Below are 15514 nucleotides of genomic sequence, written 5' to 3' on the forward strand. Positions count from 1 at the left end.
GTACAGTGGCGTAATCTCGGCTCACTGCAACCTCTGCCTCCCAGGTTCAAGTGATTCTCCTGCCTCGGCCTCCCGAGTAGCAGGGATTACAGGCGCCCACCACCACACCCAGCTGATGTTTGTATTTTTAGTAGAGACGGGGTTTCGCCATGTTGGCGGGGCTGGTCTCGAACTCCTGACCTCAGGTCAAGATCCACCCACCTCGGCTTCCCAAAGTGCTGGGATTACAAGCGTGAGCCACTGCGCCCAGCCCAGACATCTTTTATTTTAAAAAGGTAAAATTGGAGAGAGTTGCGTGGTGGGACCGCCGCGGCAGTGAGGGCGAGCCCCACTGGCCCCTGCATCCGGTGCGGCGATGCTGACCCCCGGCGTTCGACCTCAGCCAGAAGCCAGACTTCCTGACCATCCGCGTGCCCTACGCCTGGGTCTCCGAGTTCGACGTCTACTTCGAGGGGTCGGACTAGACTACTATGCCTAGCCGTACTTTCTCAGATTAACCCCTCCTGGAAGAATTGTAGAAAATGGAAGCGAGCAAGGGTCCTATGATGCTATAAAGGAATTTTTACTATTCGCCTGCCCAAAGAAACCCCTGGCCAGCATTTTGAGGGGCTGAAAATGTGTTGCTCTTCTGGCACTAGGAAAATCCGCGACAGCAAAACCACTTGTGGAAGAAATAGGTGATTCTGAGATTCCTGAGGAAGTAGTTGACGATGAAGAGTTTGATTGGGAAATTGAGCAGACACCCTATGAAGAGGTGATAGAAAGTGCTTTGAATCTTCAGTGCCACTATGGGTTTGGAAACTTACGATCAGGAGTGTCTCAGCGGTTACAGGATGAATTGAGTGATGTTATTAAGGATCCAGATTTCACCCCTGCAGCAGAACGAAAACAAAAGCACCTGGCCACTGAGCTGGCCAAGTTTGATCCTGATCATTATCTAGCTGGCTTTTTTGAAGATGAGGCAGTTGAACAGATTTTGAAGTATAATCCTTGGTGGACTGACAAATATTAAAAAACGACAGCCTTTTTGGAAAAGAGTCAGAAGCAAGAAAATCATGATGCATTAGTGTCTTTTTCTGAAGAAGAGAAATATCAGCTACAAGAATTTGTCAATAAATCTTATCTGCTAGACAAGAGAGCCTGTCGTCAAGTGTACTACAGTTTGATTGATATCCTTCTGGCATATTGCTAAGAAACCCATGTCACTGAAGGAGAGAAGAACGTTGAATCTGCATGGAATATCAGGAAACTGAGTCCAATACTATGCTGGTTTGAGACTTGGACTAATGTTCATGATATCATGGTGTCTTTTGGAAGAAGGGTATTGTGTTACCCACTGTATCGCCATTTCAAACTGGCGATGAAGGCCTACGGGGAGACTATAAAGATACTGCAACTACGTAAAAGTGCAGTTTTAAAATGTCTCCTGGATATTCACAAAATTTTTCAGGAAAACGACCCGGCATACATACTGAATGATCTCTACATCTCAGACTACTGTGTGTGGATTCAGAAAGTCAAATCCAAAACGTTGGCAGCTCTTGCAGAAGCCTTAAAGGAAGTCTCCCTTACAAAGGCCCAGTTGGGGTTAGAACTGGAAGAACTAGAAGCAGCAGCACTTCTTGTTCAGGAGGAAGAATCTGCATTACAAGCAGCCCATTCAGTTTCTGGGCAGCAGAAACTTTGCTGCAGCTCTGAGGCAAGTGATTCGGAGGACTCAGACAGCACTGTGTCATCTGGAAACGAAAACTCAGACTCACATTCAGAACAAGATGAACTCAAAGATAGTCCATCTGAGACAGTCAGTTCTTTGCAAGGTCCCCTTCTTGAAGAAAGTAGTGCCCTTCTTATTGTTGATGGTGGAGTATGCAGAAACACAGCCATTCAGGAATCTGATGCCAGTCAGGGAAAGCCACTTGCCTCTTCCCGGCCTTTTGGAGTGTCTGGGCCTCTGATAGAGGAGCTTGGGGAACAACTGAAGACCACAGTTCAGGTTTTTGAACCCAAGGGCACCACTGCTGTAAACCATAGCAATATGCAGGAGAGAGATGGCTGTCAGACACCAAATATTTAACTCTTAAGTGGTTTTATTCATTGTTGAGAAATGTGTTAGATTTGGTTTCATTTACCGAATGAGAATTCCTCATTTTCACTTTGTAATTTTTCTTAGTACATACAGTCAGCCTGCTGTATTTGTGGGTTCCACATCTGTGGATTCAACCAACTGCTGATCAAATATATTTAAGAAAAAACTGCATCTGTACCAAACATGTACAGACTTTTTTTCTTATTATTCTCTAAATAATACAGTATAACAACTATTCCCACAGCATTTACATTGTATTGGGTAATATAAGTAATCTTGTGATGATTTAAAGTGTACAGGAGGATATGGGTAGGTTACATGCAAATACTGTACCTTTTATTTTTTTATCAGGGACTTGAGCATCTGAGGATTTTGGTATCCTCAGGGGTCCTGGAACCAACTCCTCACAGATAGTGGGATGACTTTATGACATTGTTTTTCAATCAGTGAATGTTTATACCTATTGGTTTCCTTGCTACAACTGTGAAGATAAAATTCAAAAGTATTTTTACCAAAGTGTAGCTAATATTTCAAGCTGAAAATAATAGTTCTACTGCCAGTGTCTCCAGAATGTGGAGCCCATTAATATTTTTATTTTAGCTTTACTGAGGTATACTTGACCGCTGATAAACTGCACATATCTAAAGTGTACAGTGTGTTGGCATATGTATACCCTGCGTAAAACTACCACCGCGATCAAGGTGAAAATCGGACCCATCATCCCCAAGTGCCCTTTTGCCCCATTATTAGTTTGCATGTCCTAGAATTCTATGTAAATTGAATCATACAATATGTATCCGTTTTTTGGTCAGCCTTATTTTACTCAGTATAATTGAGATTCATCCATGTGGTAGCATGTGTCAAGAGTTTTTGTTTTTGTGTTTTTCATTGCTGAGTACTACTTCATTGAATAGATTTATCCATTGACCTACTGATGAACACTTGGGTTGTTTCCAGCTTGGGGCTGTTATAAATAAAGCTGTTATGAACATTTCTATACAAAAAAAGGTGAAATTGGAGATGGACCTTGAAATATTAGTAAGATTAAGTGGCCAGTGGGAATCTGGGGAAATAGGATTCAACTAGACAAGAGGGTTAATGAATATAGGTAGGGTTGTTCTTGCTACTCTCTGGAAGAGATTAAAAACTTGGGAGCTCTCAAGTGGTTGTTTCATGGAACTGAAGGCAAGAAGCCAGAAAGCACAGGGAGAGAATAAATAGAAATACAGAGGAAACAGAGGGAGACTTTCTGGGTCCAATACTCCAGTTCCTGGTTTCCATCTCATCCCGAGGCTCAGCTTCATCCCTGATCTACCCTGGTATCTTCAAATAAATTCCAATCTTTTGTCTATGAATAGGAGAAGCCAAGCAGTTATTGAAGCCAGGAATCCTAGCCAGGTACAGAGGAATGAGCACAGAATGTTGAGTATTATCAGACCTAAGCTTCAGGGCCAATACTTGGAATGACCTTTGTTGTCTTCCACTAGCTTTTTGGTTAGCCTTGGTTTGGAACCCGGGTTGGCCAGAAGAGTTTAAAGGGCTAAGCGGGGGCTCCTAAGGTCTTGCTCCTGTTACTCAGGCTACGTGGCTCTGGATCCCATTGAGAGAAATTTCCATGGATAGAAACAAAAGTCCCCTTGCTTCGAGAGCACTACTTGAACTTTGACTACAGGTGGTTGGTAGTGATACCTATAATATCTCCCATTTAATTCACCAGTTTAGCCTGTGCAGAAGACAGATGGATCCTGAAGAACAACTGTGGAATGTCATAAATGTAATCAGATGGGGACTCCAATTTCAGCTGCTCTCTCAGAAGTAGTACCTTTACTGGGGCAGATTAACACACTGATACGCACCTGGGGCAGATCTGACATTTGGTATGCACTTATTTACCTGGTTAATGCCTTTTCCTCCATACCAATTTGCAAGGTCCATCAGAAGTGATTTGCTGTTACGCAACAGGGCCAACAATATATCTTCCCAGTGTTGCCACAGGCTCCATTAGTTCTCTTGCTCACTGCCATAATAGTCTGAAGTGATCTTGATTGTTCTGACATTCCACAAAAACATCACACTGGCCCAGTCTATTGATGACATTATGTGATCATCATTGGCTCCCATGAGTACGAAGTTGCAAGTACTTTAGATGCCTTAGTAGGATGTATGCTAGAGGGTGAAAGAGACCTACAAAAATTAAGGTGGTGAGAGAGGCCCACCTTCTCAATGGTGAGTGATGGCTACTGCTGAAAGGTCCACTGAATAAAACCACATTTTAAATCAGGTAATTTACCTTCTAAAGGTAGAAAAGTCATTCATTTGGAACCAAACCACCTACTTCAGGATAGCTGTTTTGGTAAGTGAAGCATTTGCTTCAGTATTTGCTCTTAGTATTATTTTTAACAAGATTTCTAATGACAGATTGTGACTTGGAGGTGATTCATTTTTGTTTCCTAGTTGTCTTGACAGCAATGTAATTCATGATATTCTGTGTACTTGAGAATCCCAAAATTTTACAATCCAACAATATGATGTTTATTAAAATTTACCTAAGAAATACACTGGTAGGCCAGGCACAGTGGCTCATGCTTGTAATCTCAGCACTTTTGGAAGAGGAGGCCTGTGGATTACTTGAGCTCAGGGGTTCAAGACCAGTTTGGGCAACATGATGAAACCCCCTCTGCCAAAAATATAAAATTTAGCTGGGCATGGTGGCTTGCATCTGTGGTCTCAGATACTCAGGAGGCTGAGGGTGGAGGATCACTGGAGCCCCATAAGTCAAGGCTGCAGGGAGCTGTGATGGTGCCACTGCACTCCAGGCTGGGTGACAGAGTGACTCTGAAGAAAAAAAAAAGGCACTGATAAAAATTCTTTAGGACTGGATGGACTGAAGAGGGAGAACTATTTTTATTAAAATTTTTTTTTGGTTACAAATAATAGTGACTTAAGGACCATGACTAAATATAATTTCAAGGAGGGGCAACCCTTAGTGTCTCTTATAATCACTTCACACAGAATTTACTTTTACTGCTATGGTGATTTCTCTTTAGATTTCTTTCTGTATTTACGCTTTTATTTTTATGTATGGTGTATATATCTATGACTTTTTCTCTCTGGATTATTTTATGAAACTGAAATTAAAGTGGAAATACTTCTACGCCCTGCTTTTTTCCATGTTATATATATACATATATATATATATATCATCCTAAAATGTGATGATTTAAACATGGAAAAAAATTTAAAAGGATTTTATTATGAAACATTTCAAACATATAGAAAATTTGAAAAAAAATTATGCCAGTACCCTAGACACACGATTTACATTCAAGAAGTATTAATATTTTGAAAAATTTAGTTATCTTGCATGCGGGGGTGGGGTGCATTTTAAAGTACATCAAAGACCAAACGCTTACTTGGACCTTAGTTTCAGGAAGTCCAAAGCTTACAGCACATTCTGGATGGCTTTGGAGAGAAACCAACACGGGAGAGAAAGCAGCCAGCAGTTTTCTGGCACTCCGTTAGTTTGAAAAAATTTACATCACAAGAAAGCAAGCCTTCCTTTCACCTTTTAGGTGCAAACTGACAAACATAACCAGTAGGGCTACTATACTTCACAGAGCCTTGCTCCCAGTAGATACTCAAAACATGCAGTTGAACTGACTTTCAGTTGTTATTTTAAAGCCGTGCTTGACAAGCGTATGTGACAAATCTACTTTCCCAATCTTCCTGAGAAGAGCGGTACTGTGTCTTAAGGGGGAAAAAAACCAGAGGAGCCAGGAGTGGAGGGTGCAATAAAACGCCTGCATTGGGGCAGATTGCCTCTTTTTGAATCCCTGACTCCTCACTGTGCTTTGGGGAAAACTATGGAAATTTTCACTGCCTAGCTTATTAAAATGGACTGCTTAGCTGAAATATAGAGGCGTCCATGACAACTACCTGGAGGGCTTTGTTAATCATATTGCAGGACTCCACCCGCAGTTTCTGGTTCTGTAGGTCTAGGTGGGGCCAAAAACGTGCACTTCTAACAAATTCTAGGGTGACAGTGACGCGGCAGGTCCCGAGACAGCAGGAAACCCAAGGGACTCGAGGCAGGCGCTCAATAAATATTCACTATCAACATCAGCACCATGGAAGCTGCCCACCAGCAGGGGCAGCGGGGTATGCGCCGCAGGGAAGAGCACGGCCTCTGTCCAATGTCCCCGCCGGTACATCACTCCTCTGCAGGGACTAGGTTAGAACCGGGAGGCAGCCAGAGCAGCGCTCTCGCTGGATAACGGAAGAGGATTCCCTCGCCAACTTCCGCCTCTGGGGAAAAGCGGGGGCCCTCCACCACCGGAGTTCTACTGTCTCGATTTCGCCGCAGTTTGCTTCTGGCCCGGGAGAGAACCTGTCCTCTGGGCAAGCCAGGGGTCGGTACAGGATTCCGGTACCCCAAGGCGAGGCGGAGGCAGGTGCCGAGCGGAGGCCAGAGCCCGGCGCACGGAGCCCGACAGGAGGGCGTGGCCGGGGAAGACGGCGCTCGCTCCCGTCCCGCCGGCTCCCGGGTCGGTTCCGAGCGCCAGCGGCCCGATGGCAGGGCGGAAGATGGCTGCCCGAAGCGCCGCGGACAGTCACGTGTCACGCCGGGCCCGTCGCGCGCCCCCTCCCCCGCTCGCCAAGTCCCCGACCCCGCGGGAGGCACGGCCTCGGGCTGCCTCTAGGCCACCGAGGTGCGGCGCGGGCCGGCCAGGCAGGGCGGGTGTCGGGGCGAGAAGGCCAGCTCTCCCCGCTGTCCACCCTAACTTGGGCGCTGAGGCTCCGCTCGGGGAGCAGAGGAAAATCTTCCTTCGGGCGACCTGCACCAGGTGGGGCTACTAGGCATGCGCGGGCTCCGGACCCTGCCTCGCCGCTCTCCGGGTTTTCGCAGCAGCTCGGAGGGGCGGCGGGAGGTGGGGCCCAGGCGGGGCGGCTCTGATGCAGTAGGAGTTTTCACCTCGGTCGGTTAGAGCTCTTGCGCCTCCCTCGCGCTACCAGGCGTCGCCCGAGGCTTTTTTTCTAATGTTGTGGGAGAAAGATGAGAGTCTATGGTTAAGGTTTGAAAATGGGCCGAATAGTCAGGTCGGCCGTTTCCTATGAATGATCCATCGGGCGTTAATCCCAAGTGTCGCAGCCCTTGGGCTTGGTGGGAAAGAGAATCCAGGAGTAGTTCGCAAACTCGTGCCTGGCTTCCAGCAAGCTGAGTTTGCGTCCCCTGCTTTGTGACAGCTCTAGCGGCTCCCGTCTCCCGCCCTGCCCCAAGGGATTTACCGTCCCCGATTGTAAAATCTGGCTCTCGCCCGGCCTTACTTAGTGGGCCCCTAAAAACGCTGGGGAAAGCGCCCGCCTCCTCAGTTTCCCATTACTTGAAAGTAAAATTTAAGGGGTCCAAACCGCGACTGTCCCTTGGTTCGGGGTCCCGGTCGGTCCCGGGAGGAGCCCCCTGCGGACCCCGCCCGGCCGGCCCGCCCCCCCGGCCGCAGTGAACACCCGGAGGAGCGGAGTCGCGTCGCGCGGGAAGCCGGGCCGGCTCGGGCCGCGGACTGGGCATGCTCGGCAGCCCGGGAGGCTCGCGGTGGCAAGTCGGAAGCGTTCGCACCAGCGGGGCGGCGGGCTGCAGGCGGCGGACAGGTCGGGAGTGAGAAGGACCGGCCCGGGCTGACTGCTCTCCCCTCGCGTCTAGGGAGCCGGTCGGAGAGCGCGATTGGGGTGCGGAGCCCCTACGCTGCCCTGCCCCGGATTTCATTTCGCGGCGGGGGGCTCCGCGAGCGGAATTCCGGCGGCTGCCGTGACTCCAGTGCAAGTGAGTCGTGGGGCCGGGACAGAGAGCCGGCCTCGCGGTCGCGGGGGCCGATCGGACACCTGTCTCGCGGGCCCGGCCTTATGCCGGGGAGCGGCGGGCGGGCTGCCCTGGGGCGAGGGGGCGTGAGCGCAGCCCGCGCGGTGCCGCGCGCGTACCTGGCGGGCACTCCCCCAGAGCTGCTGCTCCCCGGGGGTGGGCACAGCGGGGAGGTCCGGCGGCCGGGATCCGGGCTCGGAGGGGGCGGGCCGCCGGCGGGGCTCCCGGGCTGAGTTGGGGCGGGGGGGAAGGAGGAGGCGTCAGTGGGCACCTTTTCAGAGCTACTGCGTGCGGGCTGGAAGGCTGCCTGGTGTCGGATTGGGGCGATCGGGAGGCGAGGAGCCTTTGGGCAGTAGCCCGCCGGGGGTCCGGAGACTCCCCCAGGGGCCGACTCCAATCACGGCTCCACCCCCACAGCCTAGGTGGCGGTGTGACAGTTGGTACCTTCGGGCCAGATGGCAGCCGGCCAGGCGCCCACTATTTCGGGATCCCCCCACCGTGGCCCCTCGATACCCCCTGAAGACAAAACAGGTGGGACCCCCCTCCCCGAAGAGCGCGCCCCTTCTCCCCAGGCCGCGTAACAGCCCCCCAGGCTCGCGGGCGGCTCTGAGACCCCACAGGGCTGCCCCCGCGGGGCGGGGACGTTTAGGGGCAAGGCCTGGAGGGGCACCGGCGCAGCCCCAAACTGGACGGTCTCTCCAGGACGCGGCTTTTCTGTGACGGACGGGGTCTGCGCTAATCCCCCAGCGACGTGTCAAGGGCAAAACAGAGGCAGCAGCGGCTGCCTCTCCCACCGTCTTAACCCGAACTCGGGCTTGTGGCGTCCTCCCGTGGGCCGGATAGAGTGCCCTAGTCCAGCTAACGGATTCAGCCTGGAGCGTTCTGGTGAATGCTGCTTTCCTCTTTGGTGCCGCGAAGTAGAAATCGGGATGAGGGTTGTCATGGCTGGAGGGAGCGAAGAGAATCCAGGCAGGTGCTTCTCAGATGTTTCTTTTCACCTTCAAACAGTACAGACTTCAGCAGTACACGCTTAAGAAACCAAGTGAAGGCTGCTTTCTGAAAGGGAAGTTTATTTTCTATGTTCTGGGGCCTGTCGACTATTTTAGCTCCCTTGACATTTACCTTCCTGGACCTTTAAAGCTGTTTGGACAGGTTATTTTGCTTTCAGGTTTGGGGATGTTTCTGGTTGGCTCCCTGGATGTGGAAGTGGCGAATGTCTGTTGTGCTGTGCTGTGAACTCCCCACGCTTCCTGGCACTGGGGGTTGAACATTCAGGGGGGGACTGAGTGGGCCGAAGGAGAGGAGTGGGACTGGTGACGTAGGAACGCGATGGGTGTTGCCTAGAGCTGCCCAGATGGAACGAGGTTGGCGGCTGTTTTGGCCTGTGCAGAAGGGGAGAGGGCGGGGCGTTTCATTGGTCGGGGTGTGAAATGTCCACGGGCGAAGGCAGCGGGGGATGGGTGCCTGTCTGGTCAGTGCTCCAAGGGAAGCCCAGGGATGTTTGGTGATTCAGCAGGTGGCAGCCTTCCAGCTCTGAAGACATGCCGTGGCCAAGCAAAGAAGCAAGCAAGCAAGCAAGCAAGCAAGCAGCAGCCTGTGCCTGCTGTCGGAGGCGCCAGCTTTGGGGGAACCTCCAGGAGCTGCCTTCTGCCTGTGGCAGCTCACTTGTCTTATCTTGCTTCCTGTTTAGCTCTGGAGGCCCTGGTATTTCGAGTTTCCTTACTGCGCCTCTTAAAATATACAGCAATATATAGCATGTTTTTGAGTCTCTCTATCTCTGTGACCTGCTGGGTAGCAGAGGGGTGGCCGCTGCCGCCATGCAGTTTAAGTAGTTATTCTGCAGAAAGTGACAGTGATATGTAAAAACAGTGAAGTGGCTTTTCCTTCCATTTCTGCTTCACAGAATAGAAATTTATGTTTTTAGTAAAATAATAAGATATATTTCTGCAACTCTTCAGGGATGATAGTGAGCTATTTGAAATTTCCGGAAACTTTTTAATAAAAGACATTAACTCCAGACATGTATTAAATTGACATCAGAGGGACACGGTTATTAAACCAGTATCTTACTCATTGGAGGATTTCTAGCATCTTGCACAGTGTCTATAATTTGTAGTATTCAATACATGACTCTGCAGCTGAAATTTTAAAAATTCTTCATAACAGAAGAGTTTACCAGTATTTACCATGTTCATCATCTAGTTTTAAGTCTGTATTAATATGGTTAGAATAAAATATGCATCAATACCTTTGCACGTTGACATTTAAAGAATGTTTATGTTTTCATAAGACATGATTTCTGGTGTTGACCATAGACATTCAATTTTAGCTTGAAAACTTGATTCCTTTACTTTTCTGGTTAACTTTATTAATTTTCAAACTTGGGGCAGATCCTACATTTCAGCTAGAAAAATGGTGTGCTTTGTTAACATATGTCATGAAAACCAAACGGACTCCTGACTCCTAAGTATAGCCATCAGGTTTTTTTTTGTTTGTTTTTCTTTTGAGACAGGGTTTTTTTCTGTCACCCAGGATGGAGTGCAGTGGTACAATCTCGGCTCACTGCAGCTTTGAACTCTCCAGGCTCAGGTGATTCTCTTACCTCAGCCTCCCCAGTAGCTGGGACTGCAGGCACGCACCACTAAACCCAGCTACTTTTTTATAGAGATAGGGTTTTGTTATGTTGCCCAGGCTGGTCCCAAACTCCTGGGCTCCAGTGATCCTCTCGCCTTGGCCTCTCAAAGTGCTGGGATTACAGGTGTGAGTCACTGCACCTGGCAGTATTTTTTTTTTTAAACTAAAAAGTGCTCCTGTTGTATGTCAAATGCTTTAACTTAGAAAACTTCATTTTATACGTAACATTTCAGGAAAACTCTGAAAAGTGCTGCTATAGAAAAGCTGAAAGAGTATTTTGGGAATAAAAATTCTGGATTGTTTGCACACAGGGATCAATGCCCTGGTCTTTAGGAGGGAGGCATGAGTGTGCTGCCAGTTTATTCTGCTCTTTACCATCACTGTCTGTTCCTTCTTCCAATTGTTTAGGTATTTCTTCTTCTCCTAAAGATGTACTTTCTTGGCATGAGCTTGCTTTTTTAAGCAATCCTGTCAGAAGAATCTGTTGCATTTTCTCACACAAATTTGATCACTGGTGATTTTTGTTTTTTGATTGCCATATACACTTTCCCACCACTTCATATGGCAAACTATTCAGTGGCTCTTGGAAAGAGCTGTGGCCCTTGTGTCCTTGTGGGGGCATAACATGTTATGGATGGCTTTGACTTTTTTGGATGGTAGCTATAGCCAAAACAGTCTCTTCTGGAAGAACTTTTATGACATGCTGGTCTTCAAGATTTTTGGCTTTCCTATTAAAGGCTTTTGGTCAGGAATATAAATGGCTGTTTCTCCTCTCTAAGAGCATCCCTGTAGAGGTTGTTACCTCCATTAAGCTACCCAGTCACAAGAGGACCTTATTTTGGATCAGCCCACTTGGATGTGGGAGTTGGGAGGCAGCATTGGATGTCGGGGAGGAGAGAGTGAAGAAAGGGAAAGAGAAGGGTGGGCGGAGCCCCAGGAAGGTAGCTTGGTTTTATAACTGGCTTCTGGATTCAGTAAAGCTGCATTGAGTGGTGCTGATGAATAAGTGTGGCTCAGGCTCTGCTGGAATGCTTTGCTGTTCTCCCAGTCCTCTATCTCCGCAGATAAACACATCACACACAGACAGTCTCACACAGCTCCACAGACACAGAGACTCAAACAGACAGCGAAGAGAAAGACACGGAGAAACAGACACACACACTCTGCCAAAAGCCAAGAGCACCAGTGTCTTTTTAAACTAATATGTCAAAGGGAAAATCCAGGGCTCAGTAGCAGGTTTGATTTTGGGGGCCTGAAATCACCCCAAGCTTGTATTGAGAAAGATTCCCCTCCACTCTCAGTGACAAGCTGATCTACTCCCTTAATGATGTAAAGCCACGGGGGCTTTAACTGATGCAACCATTATACGTACAGACAGGTGAGTGGAGATTTAGAGAATTTGGGTGACTTACCTTTTAGAGTCTTGGTACTGAGAGCTGAGCTCACATTCCAGTTCTTGGCACAGGATCCTCTCACTGTGCAAAAGCCCCTTGCTTGTTTTACGTTTTTCTCCTTCATTCCCCTCCCACCACCCCCCAGGCCCCTCTCCCCCAGAGGAGCCTTCTCTCCAGTGCAGGATATGTTCTTGCATATGTATGTATTTTGTTAAAGATGTTGAGTTACTTTGTTTGTTTTTAATTTACATAAGTGGTTCCATGCTATAGATTTCATTCCTTTTTTATTCAACATTAGAGCTTTTTATTATGGAAATTTGCAGGCATTCATAAAAGTCAGAAGAACCTTAACATTTTATTTGTGAGATCCTTGTTAGTGCAGGTTTATCTAGTGCGTTGACTTGACTGCTGCTTTGCAGGGCTGGTCTTTTATGTGTCTCCTACTTTTACTTACCCATTTCCCTAATGATGGATGCTTAACTCACCTCCACTCCTGCTACCACTAGCAAACATCCTGTATGCATTTTTTCTTTCTTTTTTTTTCTTTTTCTTTTCTTTTCTTTTCTTTTCTTTCTTTCTTTTTTTTTTTTTTTTTTTTTTGAGACAGAGTCTCGGTCTGTCGCCCAGGCAGGTGTGCAGTGGCACGATCTTGGCTCACTGCAGCCTCTGCCTCTCGGGCTCAAGAGACTCTCCTACCTCAGCCTCCTGAGTAGCTGGGTCTGTGTGCATTTTCTTTCTTTCTTTCTTTCTTTTTTTTTTTGAGATGGAGTCTTGCTCTGTCACCCAGGCTGGAGTGCAGTGGCGCAATCTCGGCTCACTGCAAGCTCCGCCTCCCGGGTTCACACCGTTCTCCTGCGTCAGCCTCCCTAGTAGCTGGGACTACAGGCGCCCGCCACCACGCCCGGCTAATTTTTTTGTATTTTTAGTAGAGATGGGGTTTCACCGTGTTAGCCAGGATGGTCTCGATCTCCTGACCTCATGATCCACCCGCTCGGCCTCCCAAAGTGCTGGGATTATAGACGTGAGCCACCACACCCAGCCTTGTGTGCATTTTCTTAATGATCTGGTTGAGAATATCCCTAGGGTAGTGGTTCTCAAAGTATGGTCCACACCTGGCAGCATCGGCATCAACACTGAACTGTTAGAAATACAGATTCTTGGGTCCTAACATTCCAGACTTCCTGAATCAGAAACCCTGAACTGTGTTTCAGCATGCCCAGGCTGGAGATTCTGATACATGGGAAAGTTTGAGAACCACTGCTCTAAGGGTATGTACTTAGGAGTGGGATGGCTGAGTAATGGTGTACAAACGTACCTGTTTTTACTAAACACTGCTAAATTACTCTCCAGAGTTGCTCAGCTGCTTTCTGTTCCACATCAGTGCACGAGGGTTCCTGATTCCCCATGTTCTTGCTCAAATTTGTTATTAACCAACTTTCTAGTTTTACCAATGTTTGGTGGCCATAAAGTGGGATCTCATTGTTTTTTTCTTTTTTGTGAACTTATATGATTTCTTAGTAAATTTGAACTCTTCTAATATATTCGTTAGTGATTATAATTTCTTTGACTAGCCATACTTGCTTTTCCTAATGTGTTGATTTGCAGATTTTTTTTTGGTATATTCTAGATGTTAATCCCATCCTGTCATCTGTTTATCAACTTTGTCAATGGTAACTTTGAGAAATTTTTAGTTTTGATATATCCCCAATCCATTAATTTTTGCCTTAGGTTGCACTTTAAGAGTATAAGATATTTTTCCTTACCCCAAGATTACAAAGATATTCTGTATTCTGTCAGTTTTCCAGTTTTACCTTTTACATTGAGGGCTTTATTCTGTTTGAGGTTCATCTTCATATATGGGAAAACAAAGGAATCTCACATTATTTTTTTCCTTTCCATTTTGTAAGACAGTTTCCCTAAATCGTCTATTATACAGTGTATTCTTTCCTTCGTATGGTTTTGTGGAGCCACTTTTATCATACCTCAGGTTCCCACAGACACACATTAGTTTACTTTTTCAACTTTATTAAGAGTTATTAAGGCTGAGTGTGGTGGCTCAATGCCTGTAATCCCAGCACTTTGGGAGGCTGAAGTGGGAGGATTGTTGGAGTCCAGGAGTTCAAGACCAGCCTGGGCAACATGGAGAGACCCTGTCTCTACCAAAAAAAAAAAAAAAAAAAAAGAAAATTAAGCCATGGCCAGGCACAGTGGCTCATACCTGTAATCCCAGCATTTTGGGAGGTGGAAGCAGGTGGATTGCTTGAGCCCAGGAGTTCAAGAACAGAGAACAGCCTGGTCAAAACCCTGTCTGTACAAAAAATACAAAAATTGGCCTGGCTAATTGGTATAGTCCTAGCTACTCGGAAGGCTGAAGTGGAAGGATTGCTTGAGCTCAGGAGGCGGAGTTTGCAGTGAGCCCAGATTGCACCACTGCACTCCATCCTGGGTGACAGAGTGAGACCCTGTCTCATAAATAAATAAAGAGTTGTAACTTATATATGTAAACTAAATCCATTCAAAGTATACAGTTTGATTACTTTTGACAGATGTACATACCTGTGAAACCATCACAGTGAAGATACAGAGCATTTCCATCACCCCAAAATTGCCCTTGGGCCGCTTTGTAATCCATTCATCCCTTTGTCCCCAGACTTAAGCAACCACTGATATGCTGTCACTGTAGATTAGTTTGTGTTTTCTAGAATTTTATATAAATGGACCATACAGTATAGTACCATTTTGTGTCTGGTTCCTTTCATTCAACATATTGATTTTTAAAAATCTTTTAAAATTATGATAAAATACACATAACATAAAATTTATCATTTAACCATTTTAAGTATATAATTCAGTGGCATCAAGTACATTTACATTGTCGTCACCACTCTGCATTTCCAGAACATTTTTTATCACCCCAAACTGAAACTGTCCCCGTTACTTGCAACATAGTGATACCAGTCATCTGTCTGTTTCTATGCCCCCCCATTCTTTTTATTATAGCTTTGCAGTGTGTTTTATATGGCAGAGTGAGCCCCTACTTTTCTTTGTACTTTAACTTGGTTATTTGTGGATCTTTATACTTCTATATGCATTTTGGAATGCTTATTAAGTTCTCAACAAAGTTAGGAAAGTGTGATGGGCATTGCATTGAATATATAATATGATTTTTCTGTCTAATATTGTAAGATTTTCTGTCTTATTGTAATTCTGTCCATGAACATGGTCATCATTTCATCTTTTTAAAATGACTTTTTAATAGAGTTTCAAATTTTCTCTGTCATGATAACATTTTTTATAAAGGTTGCTTTGAGGATAATTTGAATCTTGGCACCTTAGTCTCCACATTAGAGGGAGGCTAATAGTGGTTTTGGGACAGATCTTTTAAAATCTTCCTTCATTTATCAACCTGTGATGACACTGGTGAAATTACTCACCCCTTGTAGGCCCTGGTTCCTCTTTCCTCAAACTGGCATAACAACACCCCCCTTACGGAGGCTGCTGAAGGGTTTAAAAGGTATTGTAGGAGATGCTTGGAGTACAGATCTT

At 46.6% G+C, this 15514-nt stretch overlaps 1 protein-coding gene and 1 pseudogene across 5 annotated transcripts in view; both read left to right on the forward strand.

The window, feature by feature from the left end:
- The first annotated feature begins 362 nt into the window (after nucleotides 1-362).
- Nucleotides 363-2074, forward strand: LOC116480666 (protein SHQ1 homolog; annotated as a pseudogene).
- Nucleotides 2075-6777: 4703 nt separating this feature from the next.
- SGMS1 (sphingomyelin synthase 1) overlaps nucleotides 6778-15514 on the forward strand; it is a 310484-nt gene continuing 301747 nt past the window's right edge. For 3 of the 5 annotated variants that reach the window (XM_058436244.1, XM_032137507.2, XM_032137513.2), the window contains exon 1: nucleotides 7645-7904. The gene's annotated coding sequence lies outside the window, so the exon portion shown is untranslated. Of the gene's footprint in view, nucleotides 6931-7644; nucleotides 7905-8217; nucleotides 8472-15514 lie in introns of those variants that run through there. The other 2 variants (XM_058436246.1, XM_058436245.1) reach the window with 2 other exon arrangements.

This window comes from Hylobates moloch, unplaced genomic scaffold (assembly GCF_009828535.3).
Source record: "Hylobates moloch isolate HMO894 unplaced genomic scaffold, HMol_V3 SCAFFOLD_3, whole genome shotgun sequence".
NCBI lineage: Eukaryota > Metazoa > Chordata > Mammalia > Primates > Hylobatidae > Hylobates > Hylobates moloch.